Below are 26,309 nucleotides of genomic sequence, written 5' to 3' on the forward strand. Positions count from 1 at the left end.
TATCGAGGCCCGGTGGGAGGTGAGGACACGAGTTGGGCAGTCAGAGCGGCTGGCTGGGAAACTGCGGTCCCGCCTACACATGGCGAGTTCAGAGGGGCCCAGGAGAAAGTTGGAGAAGACGCAGTCCTCCATGTTGTGGCCCCCCTCCTAGAGACTAACTAGAGAAGCGTGGCGGGAATAGGGGCCTACTGAGTTCGGGCAGTGCCCCTGCCCAGCATTAAGAGAGAAACAAAAACCCAAAAAACAAATGAAAAAGGAAAAACGAGAATAAAGAAAAACAAAGCCACTTCTGGAGACTGGTGAAAGCTCTCACTTGTCCCTGAGAGGGAGCAGCATTACAGGCATGCTGTGGGCCTGAGTTGCAGACCCCGGGGAATGGAGCCCCTTCGCGGCAGTGGACTGGGGCCTGACTGCATGGGACCTCTCGACTGAAGCCAGGACTGCAGCTTGGGGCCCCACGACCCCACAGGGACATCCTGTAACGCACTACCTAATCGAGAGCCTCTCAAGTTAATGGGAGGGCGGAACGGCATGCTGTTCTCTGGGAGACAAGACTGGAAGGTGGGCTGGGGGCCCGCACAGATTGGCACAAAGCAGAAGGCTCTGGGATGCCCTGAGTTGCATGGCCAGTGGGGAGGGCTTGGCCCCTAAGTACCACCACTCCCTGCAGGAGTGGCAGCCACGATGGGAAAGCTGAAGCATAAGCAAGGACCCCCGCAGTCAGCTTCCCACCACGTCAGGAGACAGAGAGAGCAACACGGTAAACAACTCCATACACACCCACCTAGATAAGGTGCTGGCAGCCATAGCGGACACCAAGACGGCAGTGCAGCAGGATATTGGAGCAGCGTCAGTGGGTCTGGGGCTCTTAAAAACAAAAAAACCACAAACTGGCAGATCAGGTGAAAGGTGTAGATAGATCGGTGGACGAGATCCGACCTGAACAGAAAGCGAACTCCTGCAGACTCGACAAGCTTACAGCCAGAATAGCCACCCTGGAACGACATGCTGACATCGCAGAGGGCCGCAACCATATCAGGGTGGTGGGGATTCCTGAGGGAACGGAACGAGCAGATATGGTGACTTTCCTGGAGGAGTGACTCTGCCCCGAGGTCGCCCCGGACCACCTAACCCGGTTTTTCGCTCTGGAGAGAGTACATCGGGTCCCTGTCTATCGACTGGCCCGGTGGTGGCATGGCTCCTCCACTACAGAGTTATACTGCAGAGGGTTCTGACCCATGGCCCCTACACAATGGAAAACAGTAAAATGCTGGTATTCCCGGATTTTACCGTGAAGGTGCAGGCCCAAGAGCATCTTTCCAGAAGATGAAGAAGACCTTAAGTGAAGAGGCACTCCAGTACTCCCTAATGCTTCCTGCCAAATTACGTAATATCTGGGATGGCAACACCCATTTCTGTGACATCCCAAGGCGATGTGGTCCTGGCTGGAGGCCTAGAGGGGGGGGGGGGGGAGCCCTGCTGACGAAGCCTCGGAAGGGGCCGACACCAACAAATAAGCTCCTCAGGAAGAGACCTCGGTGGCAGTCACCACAAACTCCGCTGAGGATGCCTATCTCCTCACAGAAGGAGAGCGAACAGAGAGCTGCGCTGCAAGCTGTATTCGAGATTCTACACACAAAGAAAACAGGAATAGCGGCTGAAGCCTCCTCGGACACTAAATCTGGGGCCTCGGCCACCAGCGGCACACAGCTGCCAGATGTGACCTCGAGGACAGCAGATGAGGTTTTTTTGATGGGCCTATTCTTATCGTACATTCAACACCTAGGCAGGCGCACCACTACAACAGATTGATCTCTCCAAAGACTGGCCTGCCTACTAAATATTTAACAGTGTAAAGGTGCCTGGCCCGGGGGATTAATTCCCCTTGGCTTCGAACAGTCCTGACCGGGATTCCGGAATGACGCTCCAGCTGGCTCTGGAACGACCACAAAGATTCAGGCCAAACTGGAGAATGACTATTCAACTCCACTTGACCCACCCGCAACAGGAACTAGGTGCCTAGGAGGGGTTTTCTTGTTGTAATACTTTCTTTTCTTACAGGTGTGGGCAGCTTGCCGTTGCAATGCTGCCCTTGGGAGGGGGAGTCTGTAGTTGGGGGTTTCGAATGGTTCCCCGGCACAATTGAGGTAATTCTGATATGGAGGGAAGGTTGACACTTCGGGTGGGAGGATTCGGAGGGGGATCATTCATTGGCCCACTGAATTGATAGCAATGTGTAACTCCATTAGAGAAGTAAAAGTTTTATCCTGGAACGAATCATAGATACGTGTGCCAAAGAGGGGCACATATAGTGATGTAACAAGAAACGTACCTCACTGTGGAGGAAGGCGCTCACCTGCAGCGCAGGTGGAGAGGACAACTGTACGCGACCTCCTACTCTGGATTCTCCTGGAGAGTTCTGTCGTGGGTTAGGGCGGTAACCCCCTTTGAAGCCACACACCCCGTAGTGGACCCTAACGGACATTATGTCTTGGTGAAAGGCAGATTATTGGGCAAAGAGACGACACTAGGGAGTATCTATGCCCCAAATCAGTAACCGGCCCAGCTTCTTCAAGGGATGTCAAAACCCTTATCCAAATCTTAGCGGAAGACCTACTTCTAAAGAGTAATTTTAAATGCGTGGCGGACATGAACCTAGATAGGTCCACACCTCCAATATGTGGCACACTAGTAGCCAGGACATCCCAAGGGCTCCGGGTTTGGCTGGGGCACTGGGACCTCATAAACATATGGAGAGTGCAACATGCGTGACAGTGGGACCACTCCTACTACTCTCCTCTCTATGGTCTCCATACCTGCCTGGACATGTTTGTATGCTCGACCCGACTAGGCCCCTCGATGAATCATTCAGAGTATTTAGGCCGCACGTTGTCCTATCATAGCCCGCTGTTCCTAGGATTGAGCCCAATCGCTGAATTCACAGTCATGCCCACCTGGTGTCTTAACCCTACTCTCTTGGGAGACGCATGCTTTATAGATATGCTAAAGTTGGCTGTTTGGGAGTATGTCTGACTGAATTGAGGTACTGCAAGCTTCCCATTATTCGAATGGGATGCATTCAAAGTGGTGGTGAGAGGCCACTGCATGGTTCAGACAGTCTGAGTGTGTAGGGAACTTCATAGGGAGCTTACCTCTTTGGAGACAACCCTTCACAACCTGGGCGGCAGACTGGACCCATGGGGCATTGCCCAGATGTAGCTCTCTGAAAGCAGTAGTAAATATAATGCCGCCTTGGTACGGCTGCGCCTCTTGGATCTTTGTGACTACCAAAGTAGGACGCTTGCAGAGGGGGGTAGATTGAGGAAACTACTGGCGTGGCTGGTTCGACCTGAATCTAGGGGCTCTACCATAACCCAAATTTTAATAGGGGACAGGATGGTGCTATATTCACCCCATGCCATTAATGTGACCTTTTACACCTATTACAAAACCCTGTATGAGAAGCCAGAAGAACAGTTGACTGTGGACCTAGTGGAGTTCATAACACCTCCGAAACTGAGAACTTTAGACCCGAAAGGACTTAGGGGGCCCAGTGAGTGTACAGGAAATCCGAGCAGCCATTAAAGAGATGCTGAGTGGTAAAACCCCGGACTTGGGCAGAATCCCAGTCGAGTTTTACGCTACCTTCATACAAAGTCTTGCTCCCATCCTGGAGACAGTATATACAGAATCTATCCGCACGGGTGCGCTGCAGGACTCCTCAAGGGTAGCACTCGTGGTCCCTCTTCCAAAAACTAAACCCAAGACGGCTGGCCCATCCGAATTCCACCCCTTGTCCATGTAAACATGGACTTCAAGATACTTAGTAAGATACTTGTCACGAGGCTGCTTCCGTTTTTGCCAGGCCTGACCCACAGTAATTAAAACAGGTTTCTACCCAATAGCTCATCTTTGAGTAATCTTTGCTGACTTTTCCACATTTTATACCACCGCAATATTTGCGTCAACCCAGACGCGCGGGTAGTGGCATTTGATCTGGAGAAAGCTTTTGACTCCCTGAAGTGGGATTTTCTTCTAGCGGTCATGAAGCAGGTGGAGCTAGGGGACGGGTGGATTAGGTGGGTGCAATTACTGTATATGCACCCCACAGCACGAATAAGGATGGGCAGCATTATCGCAGACACATATGAAGTCCATAAGGTGTACCAGGCAGGGACACATCCTATTCCCACTTTTATTTGCCTTGGCTATTGAGCCATTGGCAGAGCACTTCAGACAAGGAACATGATATGACCTCCTGATGGAGGGTAGAGAACACATAATTTCATTATATGCTGACGATCTACCTTTGTATTTGAGAGACGGAACCGAGGGATTCCCACATGCCTTGACATTGCTAGAGAAGTACTCAGCTCTAACGGGCCTCCGGGTGAACAAATCCAAGACCCACGTCTTCCCTATCACGCCTGGGCAGCAGCAGGCGATAACCCTGCCTCCCGACCTGAATTGGTCCCCCCGATTGTTCCAATATATGAGCATACAAGTGTTCCAAGCCCAAGACACCTTCATGGAGGGTTATTTGGGCCCGGTGATGCGCTCCCTTAGGTCCAGCGTACACTTCTGGCACTCCCTACAGTTACCAGTCTGTCTAAAATGATTATGCTCCAGAGTACTTCTTTGTAATCCTTCCCATTATAATTCATGCATGACCTAGAGCACCCAGAGGTGGAGACCCAAGAGCAAGAAGGAGCAGACCCATAGGGAACACCCCCTGGCACGTGCAACACCAGAACCAACATTTCCTAGATAGTTAGCATGTTAGATAGATCCCAAAGACTAATACGCTACCTCTCTACTACGACACCCTACGGATGCACTCAAACTGCTTGCCATGAATGCATCCCTGCACCCAAGACACAAATCATTATATTGCCGACTCGCGGGAGGGGGGGTGGGGATAATTAGGGTTATAGATCTAATGCTGGCTGTGATTACGGAGCATTCAGATATGTATTTACCAGTTGATAAGACGACTGAGCGCATAATGAATGCTGTGTTGTGAACTGCTGAACTGCCATCCTGTTTTTGTAAAAGGATAAATAAAAACTATTTGAAGAAAACAAAAACCTTCCATTATAATCCCACAGAGGTGGTTCAGAGACCTGGACACTCTGCTCTGGCACCTGATCTGGGACGGAAAAAAGGAAAAGGGCCTCCCTGGAGGTGGTGCGAAGGACCCCGGACACCATAGGGTTGGGAGCCCCAGACTTTAAAATATATTACCTGGCGGCCCAGCTTCAGTGGCTAACTGGGTGGTTGGACGGCCGGGGGCTGTAGACTACAGGCACCAAGGCACTGCTAGACAACCCAGGGTTGCTGATAGCAAACTCCTACACGCAAACGTGGTCATTCCTAAACCAGGGGTGCTGCTGCAGGTGGCATTGAGGTGCTGGCACAGGAGCCTCTGACATACTTCCAGTGCCCCTATATGCCCCAGATGTTCCATTGGTGGGGCTCCCACACAGAGGTGATCATTGGACGTCGATGGGTGCGACAACTGTGGGAGACTGCTTCCAACAGGGGGAGCTGATCCCGCTGGAAGACTTCCTAGCACATTATGACCTCTCTCCTGGACACTTCCTGCTTTATCATGCACTGGTGAGGACGTTTATGGATTTGTGGACTGGGGATGGGTGAGAAGCAGAAAGCCATACACTGCTTCAGGTGATTCTAACTCTGGGGTCAGCGCGCCACCTAGTGAAATGGCTATACGGGGCGCTTTTAGAGATGACTGTGAAACCACTGACCCGCACACAGGAGCAGTGGGGAGCAGTATTTGACAGGGAGCTATCTAACATAGATTGATGTAAGGCATTGAGGAGTCCGAAGCGAATCTCCAGAAATACACATCTTAGACTCATTCAATTTAACTTCCTTCATATGACCTACTTAACACCACACAGACTACACTGATACTCAATAATGTATGTCGCACAACACTGCCCGAGATGCAAGACTGCAGATGTGGGGTTAGCTCATATGGTATTGAGCTGTCCGATGCGGAGCGGATACTGGCTCACGGTCCTACCTGTGATTAATGACGTACTGGCCCGTACACTCCCTTGTACAGCAGAGGTCTGTCTTCTGGGCTTGTTTTTCTGACCCAGGGCCAAGAAGGTGGGCTCCAGGGCTGGCGCATTCCATTGAAGTGGAAAGCGGAGAAGAGACCCTCAGTTGTAGCCTGGGAAAAAGATGTAGAGGTTTAGGCCAGGGCAGAAGAGAGGGCACTGATGGGGGAGGATTCCAGAGGGCTATACAGTTGCCCAATTGCAGGACTGTGGGCAGAAATACTGGGGGCGTGGGAAAATAGACATGGAGGGGCCATTTAACTGGACGGTCCGGAATCCCCAATTGGGGAGCTACACGGGCCGACTTCCTGAGGTTTACTCCAAGAAATACAAGTCACTAAACATAGATGGTACCAATTAGAGGAGGAAACTTATTGTGCTCCCCCTCCCGAGTTTAGAATATTATCTAAATCCTTACGTAACATGCACCTCCCTCACCGGAATAGTCCGGAACCTGAAGATGTGCCTTTCATATAATTTAGCTGGGTGCCATAACTGTTTATGTGTTTATGACTGTGCTTGTTGCATGTTTTTTTGTTTTATTCAAGTCTTTACAACCATGTCTGTAATCTGGCAACTACAGTTACTCATTATGAACCTTAACCTGAGCAGAGCTCTAGGTTATGTTATTCTTGAAGTATGCCGAGACCTGATGAAGAGATATTCAGAGCAGATATGTTAAATATGTGTAGGAAGCTGGGTTTCTGTTGCAGTAACCCCCCCCCCCATTTCTGACAGACTACTGATGCACTTTGACTTGATGTGCCCTGGCAATCAGGTTCCCAGGGCCTGTGTTGTTTGCCCACAACTATACCTTGTACCCCCAATTGGCACCTCTCTGGCCACATGTCAGTCCCTTGTAAAAGGTACCAACGGCGCTGTGGCCAGGGAAGGCCTCTAAGGACTGCAGCACTTATTGTGCCACCCTTAGAGGGGGAACGAGAGACCAACACAAGCAGACCGACACACACTCACACACACACACACACACACACACACACACACACACACACACACACACACACACCTGAAAACTAGGAAGTTTGGTATCAAACTTCTCAGCACATTAAACCCACACTGATGCCAGTGTGGGATTTAATGAAAAATGCACTCTGTGGGCAACTTAGAGATGCCCCCTGAAAAACGACCAGCCTCTGGTGGGTTCCCGAACTGGTACACACCAGCCTGCCACCACAAGACATGTTTCTGGACCCCTAGGGTGGGAGCATTTGCTCCCTAAGCCCAGAAACAAAGCCTTTCCTGGGTGAGGTGTTCACACCTTCCCGAGGCCAGGAAGATCCATCTGTAGCAGGGGAGCTTCAAAGGCCTTGCAGCCTTTGTAATGCGAACCCTAGCCTCTCCTGTTATCAGGAGCAGGCCCCCTTCCTGTCTCCCCTCCTTTTCGGCGGGAAGACAGGTGGGAAAAATTAGCCAGCCCAGAAGTTGTGCCCACCTCTGCCAACTCCACCCCTCAGGTGGAGAAGGCGAGGTGAAGCCCACTCTTCAGTGCCGCCATCTTGCAGATGGCAGGCATACCCAATCATGAATAGGGATTGTGCTCACTCCCCACATGGGGTGAGCACACCAAGGTTGTAGTCACCCAAAGGTCAGTAGCCCTTTGGCTACTGACCTCAAGACCCCTAAACCGCCCCCTAGATACAGTATTTAGGGGCAGCCCAGAACCAAGAACTCAGACAAGAAACCACAAGAAGAAAAGAAGACGAAGGACCGAACAGCAGTGCCGAAGCTAAGAAGAGGAGGACGCCCACTGACTTGGCCCCAACCCTTCCGGCCTGTCCCCACCTCAAACCTGCAGAAGCGAAACTCTGGTGTATCCTTCCAGCCAACAACCTCAAGAACCCCAAGGACCTGCCCTGCCTTCCAAAGAAAAGACTTTGTCTCCCGTGAACACCGGATTTGTTCACCAACAGACTCCAGCTCCGGCAAAATCTGCGAGTCTGCACCACCCTGCACCCAATGCCCATGGCCCGAGTTGGAGTGGCCCAACACCACGTGGAGGTCTCCCCGTCGATCCTGACCTGAGATCCAGTGATCCCTGACCTGCCTCATACCTCCAGCCGACGCCTGCAGCCTCAAACAAGAAAGTCCCCCCAAACGCGACCAGGAGTTGGTAAGAAGATCTGACCCTAAAAGACACCCCTGCACCCGACTCCCCATGGCCTTGGGTGGCCAAAACCGACGGTGTCTAACCAACCCCCAGCATCCCAACTTACCTCTCCAAGTGGTGGTCGCACCCAGAAGACCTTCGTCCCTGAGCCTGCAGTGTGTTTGCAAACCGGAGACTCCCCATTGAAAGTAACAGGGCACCCGACGACAAACCAGCACCCTGCACCCAGCCGCCCTAGTGCCGCTGAGTGTGCCCCTTTGGTGCTATCTTGAACCCCCATTTGCCCTGAGCTTAAGTCCAGGAGCTTTGCTCCCACAATCTTGTGGCCTGCTTATGAGCAGCCACCAACCGGAGGACCCTATCCCCCATTGGACAACATTGGGCCTCAGCACTCTGCACCCGGCTGCCCTAGTGCCGCTGAGGGTGTAATAAGAGTGTATCCTTGATCCTGGGGGACCCCTGAGTCTAACCTCAGAAACCCAACTCCCACAACAAAGTACTTACCTCTGAACCGATAACACTATTTTCTCCCATAGGATAACATTGACTGTTTTTCTATGAAAAGTTTCTAAGTGTGGAGTTGGAAAATCTATGAAAGTCTTTAAAACTGTAACCAAATAACAAAAACGCTTTTACTTACTTGTTTACAGGAAATGTCCCAGTGTGGTATTCAGGTATACTACACTGTGTAAGAAAAGTAATCTGTAAAGTAATCTACTAGACATTCTACTAAAAAGCCAATACAAAGTATATGTACAATATTTCAAAGCATTGCATTGCATTACTAGTAGTTCTACTGTAATCAAATCAAAGTGTATATATACAACTGCAATGCAAACTGCATATTTCTACAATTCAAACTGTATTATTACTGCAAAGTATAAATCACTTAACTGTGCCAGGCGTGCTTGGTTCTAGGAAATAAAATAACTAGAAGAATATTTTTATTCAAACCCAATTGGTCGGAGTTCAGTCTTTGAGTGTTGGACAATCATTTACTGATTGAGTGTGTACAACAAATGCTTAACACTACCCTCTGATAAAGCCTTACTGCTCGCCCACACTACCACAAATAGAGAGTAAGGTGCTATCTACTTTTACCTCTGCCTACCTTTGGGGTTCCACTGTGCACACTATACCTCACTATAGTATAGTATATATAGCTTCCTACAATATGATATGTAATTCTGCTTGCAGTTGGAATGTAATTTTGCTTCTTAAAACCCCTGGGGCTCTTGCATATATGTATATGTAAGTATATTAAAATGCCATTAAAGATATATAAAGAAAAGAGTGAGTAGGCTGAAAACTTATAAAATTTGGTGGGGGACTTTAAAGGTGGCGAGAAGATAATCGAAACTTGCCCTCATATATGTATGCTGAATGTCTTCTTAAAACAGTGTCTACCGAGGTAGCAAGACAAGGTCTCACTTTTTTATTTCAACTCGTATTACCTTCCTCCAAGAAACTCTTCTTCCAGAGAAGGATTGAGAGTTCACCCTACGGTCTGGTTACTTAAGAATGAAATAGTTTCATTGAGAGTTTAAACAAATACAAAACTTTTTAAATTAATAAACACCCTCTACAGTGGTGCTGTCATTATGCGACCAAGTGTGCCTGTCTACTGAATATCTTTTTCTAGGGCTATTAAGAATCTAGCCCCCCCCCCCCCCCCCACCCCATCCATTCAAACGAATCATGAATAAAGTAATGTCTGATCTGGGCGCAGCAATACCATTTCATTTAGCCAAAAATTAGTTTTACATTGCATGAAGGATTTTTTTGTACTCACCTGAAAAGCATCACTGAATTTCAGGCATCCTGTCTCCCTCCTGGTTTTAAAGCTCTGCAATAATTACATGCCTGGTGAGATACAAGAGTCACTTATGATTAGGGTAAATGGTTCTTGCTAGGTCATTGTATTCTCGTGTATATTCATTTTGTCCCATACACTCAAAGTAACATTTGTTATGGGGGAAGTGTATAGTGCCTTTGAACAGTGTATCTTCCAAAAGATACCACCGAGGGTCAAGTCAGTCACTGCGTGATCTACAAAGCACCACATCTTGCCTAAGTGTAATTTACTCAATTCTATTTAATCTTCTAGGTGGGAAATGCAAAACGTAGCTTTGGAATTGAAGTACAGCCAACCCACAGTCTCTTTTTTGCTAAAGAAATATGTTTTAACATGGATAAGGGTTTCTTCCTATAACATAAATAATTAGCAACTGGAGTTAAAGTTGGCGCTACCCAGCCAATGAAAATGCTCACCTTGTGGGCTGTAGCTACTGGCTAAAGGCCCACAAAGGGAGCATTCTGTGGCTCTCTACTTCCCTCCAGTGTGAGCCCTGTCCTGGTGGGCTCAGGCTTAGCCTCTCAAGGGATGCGAACCTCATGGTAAGGTAGAGTCAGAGCACTGTGCTGAAGGAGCACAGATTCCCTTATCTGAGCAGCTCTGGTTTCTCTTCAGGGGCCAATCATGATGCTATTTTCTGCACAGCACCGGTGCATAAAGGGGTCGGTTTGCTCCTTTTTGGCATCTTTATTACCTTGGAAGATCTCGGCGGTATGCATGTTTTACGGACACAGAGCTCTGAAACACAGGATAGTAATTGCCTCTTGATGTTTCCAAGCTCTGCTGTCAGCTAAACATGCATTAACTCAGAGATTTCTCAAAGTAATGTAGGCGCAGAAGAAACCAAACAGAAGCTCACAGGCCCCTTCTGCGTAGTAGTGCAGTAAGACATGTATTGTATTAATCCGTAGAATACAATAAAAAAAACGGTATATCACAATCAGCATGAATGTTAAAAATTGGTCGTAGGTACATTCATCTTAAATACAAATACATAATGCAAAAGGGTTTCAATTGTGAGCCAGCAAAGTCGACAAGCAGTTTTTCCTTTAAGCACTGGATTCTATTTTCTCTCGAATTCATAAATGGGAATATAGGACAGTCTAAATCTTAGGAATTTCATTTTAACGTATTTGGGCAGATTTGATACTATATAGTAGTCTTGGTTCCTTGAGGCGAAGGCTTCAGATACTAAGTTTGTGTGGTTGTATTGCTCTAACTTGACCAAGTCGTTCTCCCTCTGCTGGTTAAAACCACTTGAAGCAGACATTTTCGGGCCAGTCAGATTAACTTTGCCAGCGACTCTAGATCAGGTAGATTATACGTTTCTAGATCCTTCTTTGAAGATACAATGTTCAGTTCCATATTTTTGTATAATGACTTCTTTAGTTCCTGATGAATTAAGGATTTTAAAGTAGACGTATGGGCACTTACAGTCAAAAGAATAATTCAAGCTACTTCTGTAGTGAAGTGATATTAGAGTTTTTAAATTCAGTTCTAGCCTGATGACGCAGAAGCATAGCCAGTGTCATGGGCCCTACTGCAAGAAAGGAAATGTCTCCCTGACTCCTTTTAGAATAATAAAATACAGCAATAATCAGGGTTCAGAGTGTCCCGGTGCTGCTGCACCTGCTGCACCATCGGAAGCTAAGCTCCTAAGTAATGTAATGTAATGTAATGGGGTTTTTATAAAGTGCAGGTTGCACTCCAGGGAGCATCTTTGCGCTGTAGAGAAAAATCAGATCCTGATGATGATCCAGGCGGAAGGTAATTAGACTAGATTCTTGCACTCCCATTCAGGGAGAGCAAAAATCCAAGTCTTGAGGGCCTTTCTGAAAGTTGCTTCTGTGGAGATTTGACGGAGAAAGGAGGGAAGAAGGTTCCAGGCCTTGGACCCAAGTACTGCCAAGGATTTTCCTCCTTTAGTCTTGAGTCTGAACTTAGGAATGGTAAGAAGATTGGCCGCTTGAGACCTGAGGCATCGCGTGGGGTTATAATGTTTGAACATTTTTAGTATGTAGTTGGGTCCCTTTCCATTAAAAGCCCTAAAGGTGATCAATAGAATTTTAAAGGGCAGCCAGTGTAAGAGGTTCATTGCTGCCGTAGCTGAGGTCCTCTTTTTCCACCCTAGTACTAGTCTGGCAGCCGCATGCTGTACCATTTGTAATTTATGATGGACTTCTTTGTTAGTCCCTGCATATAGGCTATTACAATAGTCAATGCGGGAGGTGATGAGGGCTACTGCGACCGTTTTCCTTGCAGAGAGGGGAATTAGGTCGTAGAATTTCCTGAGCCCTTTAATGATTCCGAAGCAGGTCCCTGCTACGGCTGTAGCTTGCTGTTTGAAGCTCAGGGTGGGGTCAAATTTGATCCCTAGATTACGGACTGAGGAGGCAGTGCTAGGGGGGGCAATGGCATCGTCAGGCCACCATAATGAGGGATTGAAGAAATTATCTTTGCCAAAGGGAAGGATTTCAGTTTTCCCAGTATTGCACTTGAGATGATTCAAGTTCATCCATCTGAACGTGGCGGTAAGGCAGCTTTGGAGCCTTCTCTCGGCTTCTTGGGTATCATTTTCCAGTATCAGAATGAGCTGAGTATCATCTGCATATGCAATGGTGTCTATGCCAAAGGATGAGATAAGAGTGATTAGTGGGGCCATGTATATATTGAAAAGTGTAGGACTCAAGCAGGAGCCTTGAGGGACTCCAGATCCTACTAACTTTTCCTCTGATCTGTACTGTCCTAAGACCACAACTTGTCTCCTATTTACGAGAAAGCTTTTTATCCAGTTCAATGCGGTTCCAACAATTCCTGCCGCGGCTAGACGGTCTAATAGAATGGCATGGGACACCGTATCAAACGCCGCGGACAGGTCTAATAGAACCAGGACTGCTTTCTTTCCCTGATCTAATGCTCCACGGAGGGTTTCGGAGGAAAAGATTAGGGCTGATTCTGTGGAGTGTTGGGATCTAAAACCTGCTTGGTTGGGATGCCAGATGTTATTACTTTCCATAAAGGCAGTAAGTTGTTTGTTAACAGCTTTCTCCGTAAGTTTACAGAAGGCTGGGAGTAGGGAGATCGGACGGAGGTTTGTAAGGGTAGCGGGGTCCGGTAGTGCTTTTTTTTGCAGGGGTTTGACTGCTGCGAGTCTCCATTCCTCAGGGACCAGACCCTGGGTGAGTGAGGAGTTTATGATACTATTGATGAATGGATTAACAACCACTATTAGTGAATGAAGCACTAGCGGAGGGCAGGGATCAAAGGGAGATCCTGATGTAAGTTTAAGGATTTCTGTCTGCGTTTCTTCTTTGCTTACCGGTTGAAAGGAAGCAAAGGTATTGGTTTTTAGTCCGGAATTGATGACCTTGTTCTCCTCATTACTGTGAGGTTGTGAGAAGTCTTTGGTCAGTGTTAAAATTTTTCCCTCAAAGTAGTCTGCAATAGTGTTGCAGAGACTCTGTGAGGGGGGGATGTCTTTCTGCATAGTTTTAGGGTTAATAAATGTATTAACAATATTGAAGATTTCTTTTTGTTTGTTATTACTATTATTAATGGCTTCCGTGTAGTATTCCCTTTTGGCCGTTTTAATCGACCTGTGGTATTGGCGACGGGCGATTTTATACAAATCTTGGTCATGCTCTGTATAGTTGAGTCGCCACTTTCGTTCAAATGCCCTAACTTTCCGTTGTTCCTCTTTTAGAGTGAGAGAGAACCACGGGGCGATAGGTCTCTGTTTTCTCCTGGTCCTCAAACAGGGAAGGATGGACTCCTGGCCCTTTATGAGTGAGTTGATCCATTCCTTAAAAGCCTGACTGTCTTTGTCAGGGGCTCCCTAAGTGGCCTCAAGAAACAGCCCTAGGTGCTGAAACAGACAGAAAAGCCTTTCCTTTCACTGCTGCACGATGCAGCCTCCACCCCCTTGCCTTGGTAAAAGCAGGCCCAATCAGGCACAGAAGTAGAGAAAAGTGAAGATTTTTATTTTTAATTGTTTGATTGATCAGGGTTGCTTGTTAGCAAGGCAAGGAGCGGGGCCAACATCCCGAAGCAGAGAAAGGAGAGAAGTTTACAGCAGCAGCTCTTGAAGAACAACATGAGCAGTACAGACAGGAGAAGTTGTTCTCCTGTCACATTGTTTGTGACCAAGAAAAGATGGGCTAATAGCCCTATTGCTAGCACCTGTGTGGAAATAACAGATGTTAATTTGTTAATTGCCCTCCCCTTATTATGGGCCTTCGCTTACAGCTTGGGTCCATAACTAAGGGGCGGTTAATTAACAGATGTTAATGCTTAATTAGAACTTTGGAATTTTCAGAGACAATGAAGTGGCTCTGGGCTAATAATGGCTGGTATAGATTGATGTGTCCTTGTTGATTGTGTTGTTACCGTTTTTAATTGTTGAGGAAACGTGTGTAAATGGTTTGTGGTGGTTGCCGCATGGAACAGCTCACTAAAAACGTGAGGATTTACACGCATATTGGGTGGAAATGTTGCCATGGAGTTGTCTGAGGTTATCGAGACAGGGAAGATGGATGCATTGGTTCACTGTTGGCCTTAAACCCAAAGAAAAAGTTACTTATCTTCGGTAATTATCTTTCTAGTGGATATTCCCTCACCTTATGAATACCCCAGGCACCAGACTGGATCAGGAAGCTTTTCCAATAGCTCTTCCTCACATCTAGGTGGCACTACCTCCACGTCAGTGCAGGAAACAACAATTTGACATCACTGGAGCCATAAAGCGCCCACCCTAACTCCCTAACATAAGCTTCCCATCTATTTCTTCTGTTCCGACAAGGTGAATAAAGATGAAAGCAACAGTTCTGAGTAGGTGCAGGGCAACATAATAACTTAGCACCCTTTTTTAGCAATCATTTGGGGCCATATGTAGGTACCTAAATACCGGTCGGTAACGGCCGAAAATCGGTAAATATCCCGTTACCGACCGGTATTTAGGCAATTGAGATGTAGGTGGCTGGATTTCAGGATTCGGTAATTTACCGAATCGGAATTTTAAGAAATCAGTAAAATACCGATTCGGTAAATTACCGAATCCTGAAATCCTAAGTAGGGGGCACTCAAGTGAGTGCATTTTTGGTTTCTGGATTCGTTATTTACCACCAACTACAAGTTGATGGTAAATAACGAATACCTTTTAAAAAGCAATTTTGTGCTTTTTGAAAAGTGTCATGTGGCAGACATACATGCCCTTAGGGCATGTGTGTGCGCCACATGTGCACACATGCACGATTCAGGGGTGCAACAGGGTGTCAATGTGAAACCCTGCCACCCATGAATATGCTCTCCCTATTAACGATTCGGTATTTACCGAATCGGTAATAGTGAATGGCTTCCCATTTATTCCTATGGGCCTCCAGGCCCATAGGAATGAATTGGAAGGGATGCATTATTACCGATTCGGTAAATACCGATTCATAAATACCGAATATTACCGATTCGGTAATAATTACCGAATGTTTACCTACATTCTATTTACCGATTCATAAATACCGAATCGGTAAAATTCGGTATTTATGAATCGGTAAATAGAAATTATCTACATATGGCCCTAAATCTTTACCATCCTTCAAGACAGGGAGGTGGATAGGATCAAGTGGCCACTCTGCAGGTAGAGTATTCACCAGAAACATTGTTACCTCAGGCAAGTAACTTTTTCTTTGATGGCTACTTCTACCCATAGATTCCTAACCTTCTGAATAGATTCCCAAGTAGTACCCAGAATGGAGGAGAGATTGAAGGAATGGTCAGACAAGGAAATGTTGGAGGAGTGAGCAAATGACCATCCCTTCTCAAACCAGTATTGCTTAGCGAAGAAATTAAGGAATGGCAATGTTGCCGCCTTACAGATTTCGGCCGCTGGGAGTCCCCCTTGCCAAAGCTGAAGTTGAGGAGTTTGCCCTGGTAAAATAGTGACGAATGCCCTCTGGTGAAGAATCAAGGTGCCAATTTCAATACAAATGGGAGGACCAAGAACTTGTAGTGAGTAGACCCTACCATAAATATCTGGTTCCACCTGCAGGATCAGTATAAATATGTGTAAATACATGCCGTGCAGGTCAAGGGGCACCATTCAGTCTGCTGCTTCCCGTGCCATCAGAACCTATGCCAGGGACAGCATCTTCACCTCTTCCTTGTGGAGGAAGAGGTTCTAGACCCTGAGATCAAGGCTCAGACGAAGACCGCCGTCCTTCTTTGGAATCAGGCAGTACTGAGGGTAGCCTCCCGCCCAATTCCCTGCTCTGGCACCAACTCTGCTACTAGTTTCTGTAGTAGGACTGTCACTTCCTGCTGCAGGATGCAGAGATGGCCTTCTGACCAAAGAGCTTTTGCCGGGGAGATTTGGGGAGGGGCCTGTTGGAAAGGTAGGGCATATCTTCTTTCTACAATCTGAATCACCCACAGCCCCGAAGTTATAGTCTTTCAGGCCTGTAGAAAGGGGTCACCCAACGTCCCAATGGCCTCACATGATCTGACAAGAGCAAACTAGAGCTGCTTCCATGGTGGGGCAGGAGAAGAGGAGGAGGAGGCTGTCTGATAAGTGTCATAGCCTCTCCCGTTACCTCTGCCCCTGTACTGCCTGAGTTGTGGGTTTTGCATCTGGTGCTGGGGCTGTGTGAACTGTCTGGAAAAAAGTCAAGCCTTTCACAAAGCTTGTCTGTAGTCTCTCTTGGTAGGGAGGAGTTGGGCTACCCATAAGCCTAGTTGCAGTCCTGCATTCCTTAAATGTCTCCAGGGCAGTCTGTTTGGTCTCCAAACAGCTTGGACCCTTCAAAAGGCAAATTTATGAGTGTTGATTGAACATTGTGGGAAAATCCTGGTGTATGAAGTCATGCCTGACTATGGAGGTATAAGGAAGACCCCATTGACCTCGCCACAGAACTGGAAGTGTCCAAGCCAGACTGTATCATATATCTGAATGTATCCTGTACCTCTTGCTCCAGTGAAATTGTTCTGCAGGTGGACTGGTTATTAAACCAAAATCAGCAGTACCACATCCCATAGGGCATGTGTATAATGTATATGCATGTCAAATCTAGTCTTGAGCACCAGATCGCCTAACAAGAATGTCCTTTTTTAATATAACTTATTATTATTGAATATTTTCAATATCACAGAAACCCAGTTCCCCCTCCTCCTTTGTGCTCCCCGTCCCCAAGTCTCGATAAGGATAGGTAGCCTTTGAGCCCCTCCTCCATTTCAACCCCCACACACCCCAATAAGCACATCACTGTCCTTCTGAAAGAAGCAAGAAGAGAGCCTCCGCATGGTCATAATTTAACCCGAAGAGCCCCCACAATCCCGACACTAGTGGAATGGGCCTGCAAGCCCTCGGGAGGCTGCTGATTAGCTAATGCGCAGCAGATTTTGATTCAGAGCACAATCCATCCTGAGATGGTCCATTTCTGCACATCTCTACCCTTTTTCACTATGGTGAAACAAATGAATAGCTGATTGTTTACCCGATGTTCCTTGGTGCAATCAGTATACAGAGTTTTCTTTGGATCCAGGTGGTGTAGTCTCTCCATCTCCGTAGATGGATGTGGTGAGGGGAAAACAGAGGGCAGCGTGATGTTATGGACAATATGAAAAGGGGTATTCACCTTCAGTAGAAAAGGGAATGTGTCCAAAGAACCAGTTTGTCAGGGTAAAAGCTGGTGTACGGAGGGCTGACAGAAAGACCTTCAAGCTCGCTAACCCTCCTGGCTGATGTAATGGCCACCAAGAAGGTGGTCTCGTTAGTTAGGAGCCTGAGCGGATAACTATGCAAGGGCTCGATTGGTGAGCCAAAGTGGAATGTTAGGACCAAATTAACGTCCCATTAGGACATGATGAAAGGGGTAAAAGGAAAAAAATGTTACAAGCCCTTAAGGAAATGTGTCACAATGGGTGACAAACAGTGAGGGTTGTTCCGGCAATGCCTAAAAAGATGCGATGGGAAAAACATAACCTTTAACGGTGCTCAGTGCACTGCCTTGCCAGGCTAAAGACAGCACAAACAGTAAACTCTCCAACAAGGAGGCTGAAAGTGAGTCAGCGTGACAGGAGGAACACAAAGCCACAAATTTGTCCCAACTGCAGGCATATACAGTCTTTGTTGAGGGACGCCTGGCTGCCAATATGACATCACAGATTTTGGGAGGCATATCAAAGGCATTTACCCGTTGCGACTCAATCTCCACACATGAAGGTGCAGTGACGTAGTTTTGGGTGTGGAACCTTGTCCTGCTGCTGCAACAAATGTCCTCAGAAGAGCCAGTCTGATCAGAGGACAGATGCTCATGATCACGAGTACAGGATACCAAACTCTCCTTGCCCAATCCAGAGCTACTGGAATGACTTGGGCCTGGTCCATTCTGATCTTCTAGAGAACTTGGGGCAGGAGCGGTATCAACGGAAAAGCGTACAGGAGACCCCCAATGCCATTTTTAATGGAAAGTGTTTCCAAGCAAGAGTCGCTTTAGAAACTCCAACGCACAGGAGAGCTGACATTGCATATTCTTAGCAGAAGCAAATATTTTGAGCCAGGTGTAAACGCCATTCATGATCTGCAAGGTACTGGCGGTTGAGTTTGTCCGCCCTAGCATTAAGAGATCCCGCCAGGTGCTCAACATCCAAATAGAAGTCCTGTCGCTCTAGCCCGGCCCAGAGCCACAGGGCCTTCTGGCATAGAGTCCGCAACGCCACTCCGCTTTGTTTGTTGCAATACCACATAGCAGTAGGGTCGTCTGTGAACAATTGAACCAGCTTTACTTTGATAGATGGGAGGGAGCCTTTCAATGCCAAGTGAACCCCTCTCAGCTCCAGAAGGTTGATGGGGAGCTGGGACTTCACCAGAGACCTCTGATCTTCACCTCTCCCAGGTGGCCGCCCCAACCGAGAAGCAATACGTCGGTCATCACTGTCCGTTCCAGGTGGGGAACAGAGAGGGGTCTGCCACTGGTTCCACCACGGTTCGTTAGCCACCACTTCAGATACTTTGCAGTCTCCTTTGAAATTTGGACACGGTCGGAGAGAATCCCCTGATGCTACGTTCAGTGAGACTTCAGGTCCCACTGCAGTGCCTACATGTGCCATCAGGCGTGCTTCACCAGCAGGATGCAGTATGCCACCAGACCCAGCAGCCTCAGAGTCAGGCTCACCTAAATCAGGGATAGGTTAAAACATTGGGATCATAACCCAGATATTCTAAGCTCTTGGCTCTGGAGGGAAGACGCAGAACTGCACTGTGTCCAGAATAGCTCCAATGAAAGAGAGCATCTGAGGAGTAAGGTGTGCCTTAGGCATGTAGACAGTGAACCCCAGTAAATGCAGGAGGTTCACCAGGGGCTGGAGGTAGGTGAGGACTGGCTGGGATGAGCCCACCTTTAGCAGCCAGTCGTCGAGGTAGAGGAAGACTTAGTCCTCTGATATCTGAAGGTGAACTGCAACCACCGCCATCACTTTCATGAACACCCGTGGGACACTGGTGAGGCAGAAGGGGAGCACAGCGAAATGGAAATGCTTGTGTTCTACTGTGAACCATAGGTAATGCCTGTGGGCTTGCAGGACAGGGATGTGAAAATAAGTGTCCTGTAAGTCCAACGCTACTGATCCAGCGGCGTACCAACAACAGATACTCCAATACCATATACTCACCTGGGCCCATTAAACTCACACACACAGTTGAGTAAACCGCTGAAGTCAAAGTTTATGATATGTTTTCACAATCTCCAAGATTAGTTATTTGAATATTCCTAACTAACCTTTCACTGATCAAAAAGTGATTTCCTCTGGTCGATGGACCATTAGTTGAACTAGTTGATGGTGAAAATTGATCTAACTCTAAGTTCTTACCTTTAATTCTTAAGTAAATGATCACTTACTTGGGAAGGTTTCAAATCTTTATCTAAATTTCAAGTGCATATGAACCATCTCAAATACACAGTGGATTCGCCCTCATTCAGCGGAGAGAATAATAAATTAAACCATCAAACGAATAACATGGACTTATTCAATGATCAATGTCTAAGGAAAGAAGATAGAGAGAAAAGAACATCTGTGAATAACGTGAAGTTATAATTACCAAGAATGGTGTGAAGAGCAACCCCCTGGCCAAGGAGCTGGTAAGGGTCCCCTGGGATAGGTCAGGCAACAAAGACTTCAGGACAGGAATCAGGACAGGATAGTTGACCTCTCTAGAATACCGACGACTGCACCGCACCCCTCTCTGACACTCTCTTCCTCCTCGAGATTCTTCCGCAATCTTCTGATCTAACCCAATTAAATTAGGATAGAAGGTTCTGCATTCGATTCTTCATCAGCATCTCACAGCATCTCTCCCAGCATCAGCATTCCCGACTCTCAGACAGCATCCCGAGCTCTGCAGCATTCAGCAAATCTTCATCTGACTAACTAACTAAAGACTACCTCAGTTATACCTTTCGTCCTTAATGTTCCACCCACTAAAGTTTCAATATCGTAAAAATGCGAAATCTAATTGGTCAGGCAAGGGGGGGTGATCATCACACCATGCTTGCATGTCACTTTACACAATTTGACCATTGTTCACAAACCATCCCCATAATTTTTATTCAAACTTTATTTTCCACCCGCATTCACATTTCATTTGAAACATTTGTTAATAAACCAATATGTGGGTCCACTCCGTTGAACTTTTCACCGTCCGTTCTCAGGATCTTCAAGACTCTCGACCTCGGCTTCTAATCAAAAAGTCATGTCATCGTTCCGGGTTAACTTTCAGTCAGACATGCGCAGTCCTTCACTCAGTTTACTTCATTTATACATGAGAGGCCCAAATGCGCACTAATAATAAAATCAAAAGACCAAATGTTACTTTCACAAAATAAATGGTCTCACTGTATACCACCCATTTCTACTCTAACCCGCTTTACTTATTAATACCTTCCCCGCATTAGCATTAGTAAAATAGCTTGTTTATTTTCAGCTAAGCAGATGCCATGCACGTGAGTCTTCAAGACTCCATTTTAGTGCCTTCTGCTCATGCGCAAGAATTTCCCTCCAAGGATTAATCCGTCATACTGCGTAGATGCAGTTGACGCATGCGCAGTAAAGATTTCCCCGTTAAAGCGGTTTTAATCCTTCGTTCGTATTACTCACGTTAGTAAACACATAAGCAAGCTTCACTAACCCGCGTGTTTGTGTGGTGCGTATTAATTTTACACATAGCAAATTTAGTAACTTGTTAGTAAGTTAAAGGAATCGATCGCTTACAAGATAGTCTCTTTTCTAAGAGTTCTTGCTCCATCAATCCCCTCTCTGATGGCATTTTGAGCCATCACAAAATTACCCAATTCTAACCAGATGCCAGCTATCATTATTTCTCATTTTCTTTTGCCTCTTTTCCTCCCTCTTTTCCATCTTTGTTCTCGAAGTCTCTAATCTTTTTATACATTCTCCCTTTCATTTCCTCCATTTGGATTTCCTCATATTCCCTCTTTCTTTTCTTTCCCTTCCCATTTACTTCATATTTTCTTCCCTTTCCTTTGTTTCTGCAACATTTACATCAAATCATTATTGCTAAAACTATTATTACTATACCAGCTACTGGAAGAAATATTTGACCTAAAAGACTTTTCCCTAAATCAGTAAACCAAGTCCCTATTGAAGTTATACTCTTTGTTAGTCTTTCCCATACACTGTCAACCTTCAGTGGTTTCACATTTTCATGAAGTTTCATAATATTGTTTATATACCCTCTGATTTCCTCACTTTTGTCAGGAATGTAAGTGCAACAATGTTGAACTTTCAGCATTCCACAGACTCCGCCCTCTTTTGCTAATAAGATATCAAGCGCAATTTTGCAAAACCATAGATCTAATTGCAACCATCTCTGAATTTATCATCAAGAAACCCCCAGCAGTATCAGTCGATAGACGATCAACTACTGTTGACAATTGACAAATTCTATGTGAATTCAGAATGACTCCCACTGAAGGTATGAATGCACCAAATATATCACCTACTGTTTCTGAAGAACTAGCTCTCTTTCCCCGTGTTAGTCCATTAGTGTTTTCATTGCTTCCAGTGATTCTTTTTACATGATAAATTTTCAGAAATACTATCCCAAAGTATCAGCTTCCGTACCACCGTGCAGGTAACTTTTAGTAAGCATTATTCCCACACACGTAGTAAACCCCAGGAAATACTGGATCAGTACCCCCTTTTAGTCCCCAACCTCCCAAAATTAGGAAGTTATGTTCACATTCACTGGAACCAATAAATAGGTTATTATAATCTGTCTTTAATCTATAGAGGCAGGTTTTCCCTTTCTTCACAAAGTCCAGGGACACTGCAGCATGAGCCTTGCCAGCTGTATAAATTCCCTCTTTCCCGGCCCATGGTGGTACATGGGTTTTCTGTTCAGCAGCTTTCTTTAGGAAACCCTGTCTCCTTCCCTCAACTAAATTCAAAAACACCTTTTCTTCTTCACGCAATATACATGTTAAATTATTTCTATGTGCCTTGTCTATATCAATTGATTTCATTGTTAAGAAAAATTCACCCATAAACTGTGCATCCTGACTACTAAGTACTGGATTCATATTCCTTCAAATAGGAAGCTCTGAAAATAGTACATCTAAGTTTGAATAGTAATACTTAAATTTTCCAGTTTTATAAAATAGACTTGTTAGAACACTACATGAAATACCATATGTTAAAGGTACGTGGTGGTATGTGACTCCTTCTGATACTGATGCTGGTAATTTCATACAGACATAACAAGCAATAATCTCCATTGTATCTACATATTGGAATAACAACTTTGTGAAGACATTTAAAGATATGTCATTATCTGATACTGAGTGATGAAAATGTCTCATCTGATGCTTCTAATTCTATCCTATCTCCTTTTATTGTAGCTGTTTTCTCATTAGTAACTGTATCATTCTTCTTATTGGTTATCATAAGTAAAGGCACTGCTAGTGTTAGATGAGATCACTAATAAAATACTACATATGCAAGCTTTACAACATCTTTGTGCTAAACTTCGTTTCGGTTGCACAGTGACTTCATTTCTCGCCATTTTAATCTGAGAAGATAGTTTCTCCTCTTACTTTCAGCACCTGGAAATTCAGATTTTTGTTTAAGGTGGTCTAATTTTCCTTTCATCAATCTGTGTAGCATCTATTTCTTCTGATTCCTCACTTAAGTCCAGATTCTCAAATTCTTCCAAAATCACATAGGTCCACTCAGGGGCCTTGTATTTATTGTTCAATATTCTTAGTCTTGGTCTTCTTCGTATGTTTTTCTCAGTTAATTGTTTAGACTGAGTTTGACTAGTAACCTCATTCACTTGTTCTGGTCTTTCTTTTGTTTTTCTCAGGTAGTATCTCAATCTTTTCACTCCTCCTGGCCAGTTATCACCTTTTCTGACCCTTTTAACTTGAACTGCACTTTCACCCTCTTCGTCTTTTTCCAAAGTTCTTTTATTTTCAGAGTGTCTAGCCACAATCCGTTCTTCTTTTTCTTATTCATAGATGTTCTTTTGAATCACTCTCTACATGCTCCTGTTCAGGTCTTATTTCATCTGCCTGAACATGTTCTTCTTCCTCTATCTGGTCCTGTTTAGGTCTTATTTCAAATTGATTTTCTTCTTCCACCCAAACTTGCTCTTCTTCTCCTAACTGGTCCTGTTCAGGTCTTACTACAATTTGTTCTCCTGCTGCCTGAACGTGTTCTTCTTCTCCTATCTGTCCATGCTCAGGTCTTTGTATAGTTTTGTTCACCTCTGCCTGAGTATGTTCTTCTCTCCGTGTCTGGTCCTGCTCAGAGTTTTGGGTAGCTTTGCTTTCTTCTACCTGAGCGTGTTCTTCTACACCTATCTGATCCTCACTACTTTCCTGTCTCTCTAATCTTATTCTTCTTCTTGTTTGGATAACAACTTCAGGTGTGTCAATCACTGATGTCCATTCCCCATGAATTGTGCTAGGTTGTTCGTCTATTACTTCAGAATCTATCACTCTAGATTCTCCGACTTCGCAACCTTCAGCTGTCTCAACTGATTCAATCAGTTGCTGTTCTTCAGTGGGGCCTAGAACTCTTTTGGTATGGCTCGCATGAATCCAATTGGGTAAACCTGCACACTTCACTGTTGTTGTAGTGACCAGTATGACTTGACGTGGTTTATCCCACCTGGGTGCTAGGCACGACTTTCTGGCGTGTTTCTTCACTAACACCCAGTCTCCAGGATTCAAATCATGCGTCTGTGTTGACTGCCTGGCAACTGCGTCTTCTCCAACCTGGTGAGAGACAGAATGCACTAGGTCAGTCAATCCTTTGCAATAGTCCAATACCAGATCATCATTTATGCTCATCAATTTATGTCCAGGTATAAATGCTTGTCTCATTGCCCTTCCCATGGGGATTTCATGCGGACTCAATCCTGTTTTCCTGTCAGGAATACTTTGGAGTCCCATCAACACAAGGGGAAAGCATCTGGCCATTTCAGTGATGTTGATGCACATATTTTTCCTAACCTTGACTTGATTGTGCCATTCAATTGCTCAACCACTCCAGAAGCCACTGGGTGGTATGCACAGTGCAGTTTTTGTACAATTTTGAATGCTTCACAGATTAATCGAATTATCTCATTATTAAAATGAGGTCCTCTATCTGATTCCAAAGTGACTGGGAAATCGACACGAGGAATCAACTCCCTTAACAGTAACTTAGCAACTGTGAGGCTGTCATTTCACCTAGTGGGATATGCTTCCACCCATCGTGAAAACAAACAAACTTTAACAAGGACGTACTTCATTCCATTGCTTGGAGGCAACTCTATGAAGTCAAGCTGCAGTCCTGTGAAGGGTCCTTCTGCCTTTCTAATTTTTCCCCAACTGACTACTGTCTTTTTTGCCTGGATTCCGCTGCTGACAAATTAAGCATCTTTGGCAAAGGCTCTCTGCGACAACCCTGAACTTTGGATTGTACCAATTCTGTCTAAATGGCCTAATCATGGCTTCCCTACCAACATGTGTGTCCCCATGATACATTCTTGCCATTTGGGAGAGTAAGCAGTCTGGCATGACTGGTCTGCTATCGGTGTATACCCATATCTCATCTCCTGTCCTTCTTTCACAACATGACCTCATCCAAATCTCCTTTTCACTTGTCTCAACTTCATCCTGTAATTGTCTCACCTCATCCCATGTTTCTAGAGCTGAGAAAAACATAAGTTGGCAGCTGATTTCACTTGTTTCAACTTTTCTGTTAATGGCCATTTTATTTCTAGCACAATATTGAGCAATTTGGTCAGCATATCTGTTACCTGCCACACATAGTCATTTCCTGACTGGTGAGCAGCACACTTGACCACTGCTATTTCTTTTGACAACTGTATTGCTTCCAATAACTCTTTTACATTTTTGCCATTTCTTATTTGAGATCCTGAAGAAGTCAGAAATACCCTCTGCATCCAGAGCTGGCCGAAGTCGTGCACAACCCCGAAACCATATTGACTATCCGTAAATATGGTTATCCTCCAATTTTTCCCAATTTTGCATGCCTTAGTTAAGGCCACCAATTCGGCTAGTTGTGCAGACTTGACTCCCGGTAAACAGGATGCTTCAATGACCCCCGATACTTTACAAACAGCGTAAGCTGCACTGAGTCCTCCACCCTCTGTTCTCATGCATGACCCATCTACAAATAGTTCATCATCTGGCTCCTCCAAGGGCACTTCTTTAATGTCAGGGTGGGGTTTGGTACACATCTCAGTTATATCCAGACAATCATGATCTACGTCATCTTTCACTTCTTCACAACATGGGTCTGGTAATAGAGTGGCAGGATTCATTATTGCACATCTTATTACTGTCACATTTTCTGCTCCCAAAATTACTCTTTCATACTTAGTCATCCTACTAGGAGTAAGGTGCTGAGTTCGAGTTCGTGTTAAAAGAATCTCAACTGAATGTGGGACGTAGACTTCGACTGCATGTCCCATCACTATCGATTCACTCTGTTCCGGACTCATACAAGTAGCAGCTACTGCTTTTAAGCAGCCAGGTAAGGCCGAAGCCACAGGATCCAGAGTAGCAGAGAAATATGCTACTTGACGTCGGCTTAATCCATGCTTTGAGTCAAAACCGAAAGTGCACAACCTTCTCTCTCGCAACAGAACAGTGCAAATTCTTTCGTATAGTCAGGCATGCCCAAAACAGGGGCCTCACACAGACAATTTTGCAATCTCACG

This window comes from Triturus cristatus, chromosome 12 (assembly GCF_964204655.1).
Source record: "Triturus cristatus chromosome 12, aTriCri1.1, whole genome shotgun sequence".
NCBI lineage: Eukaryota > Metazoa > Chordata > Amphibia > Caudata > Salamandridae > Triturus > Triturus cristatus.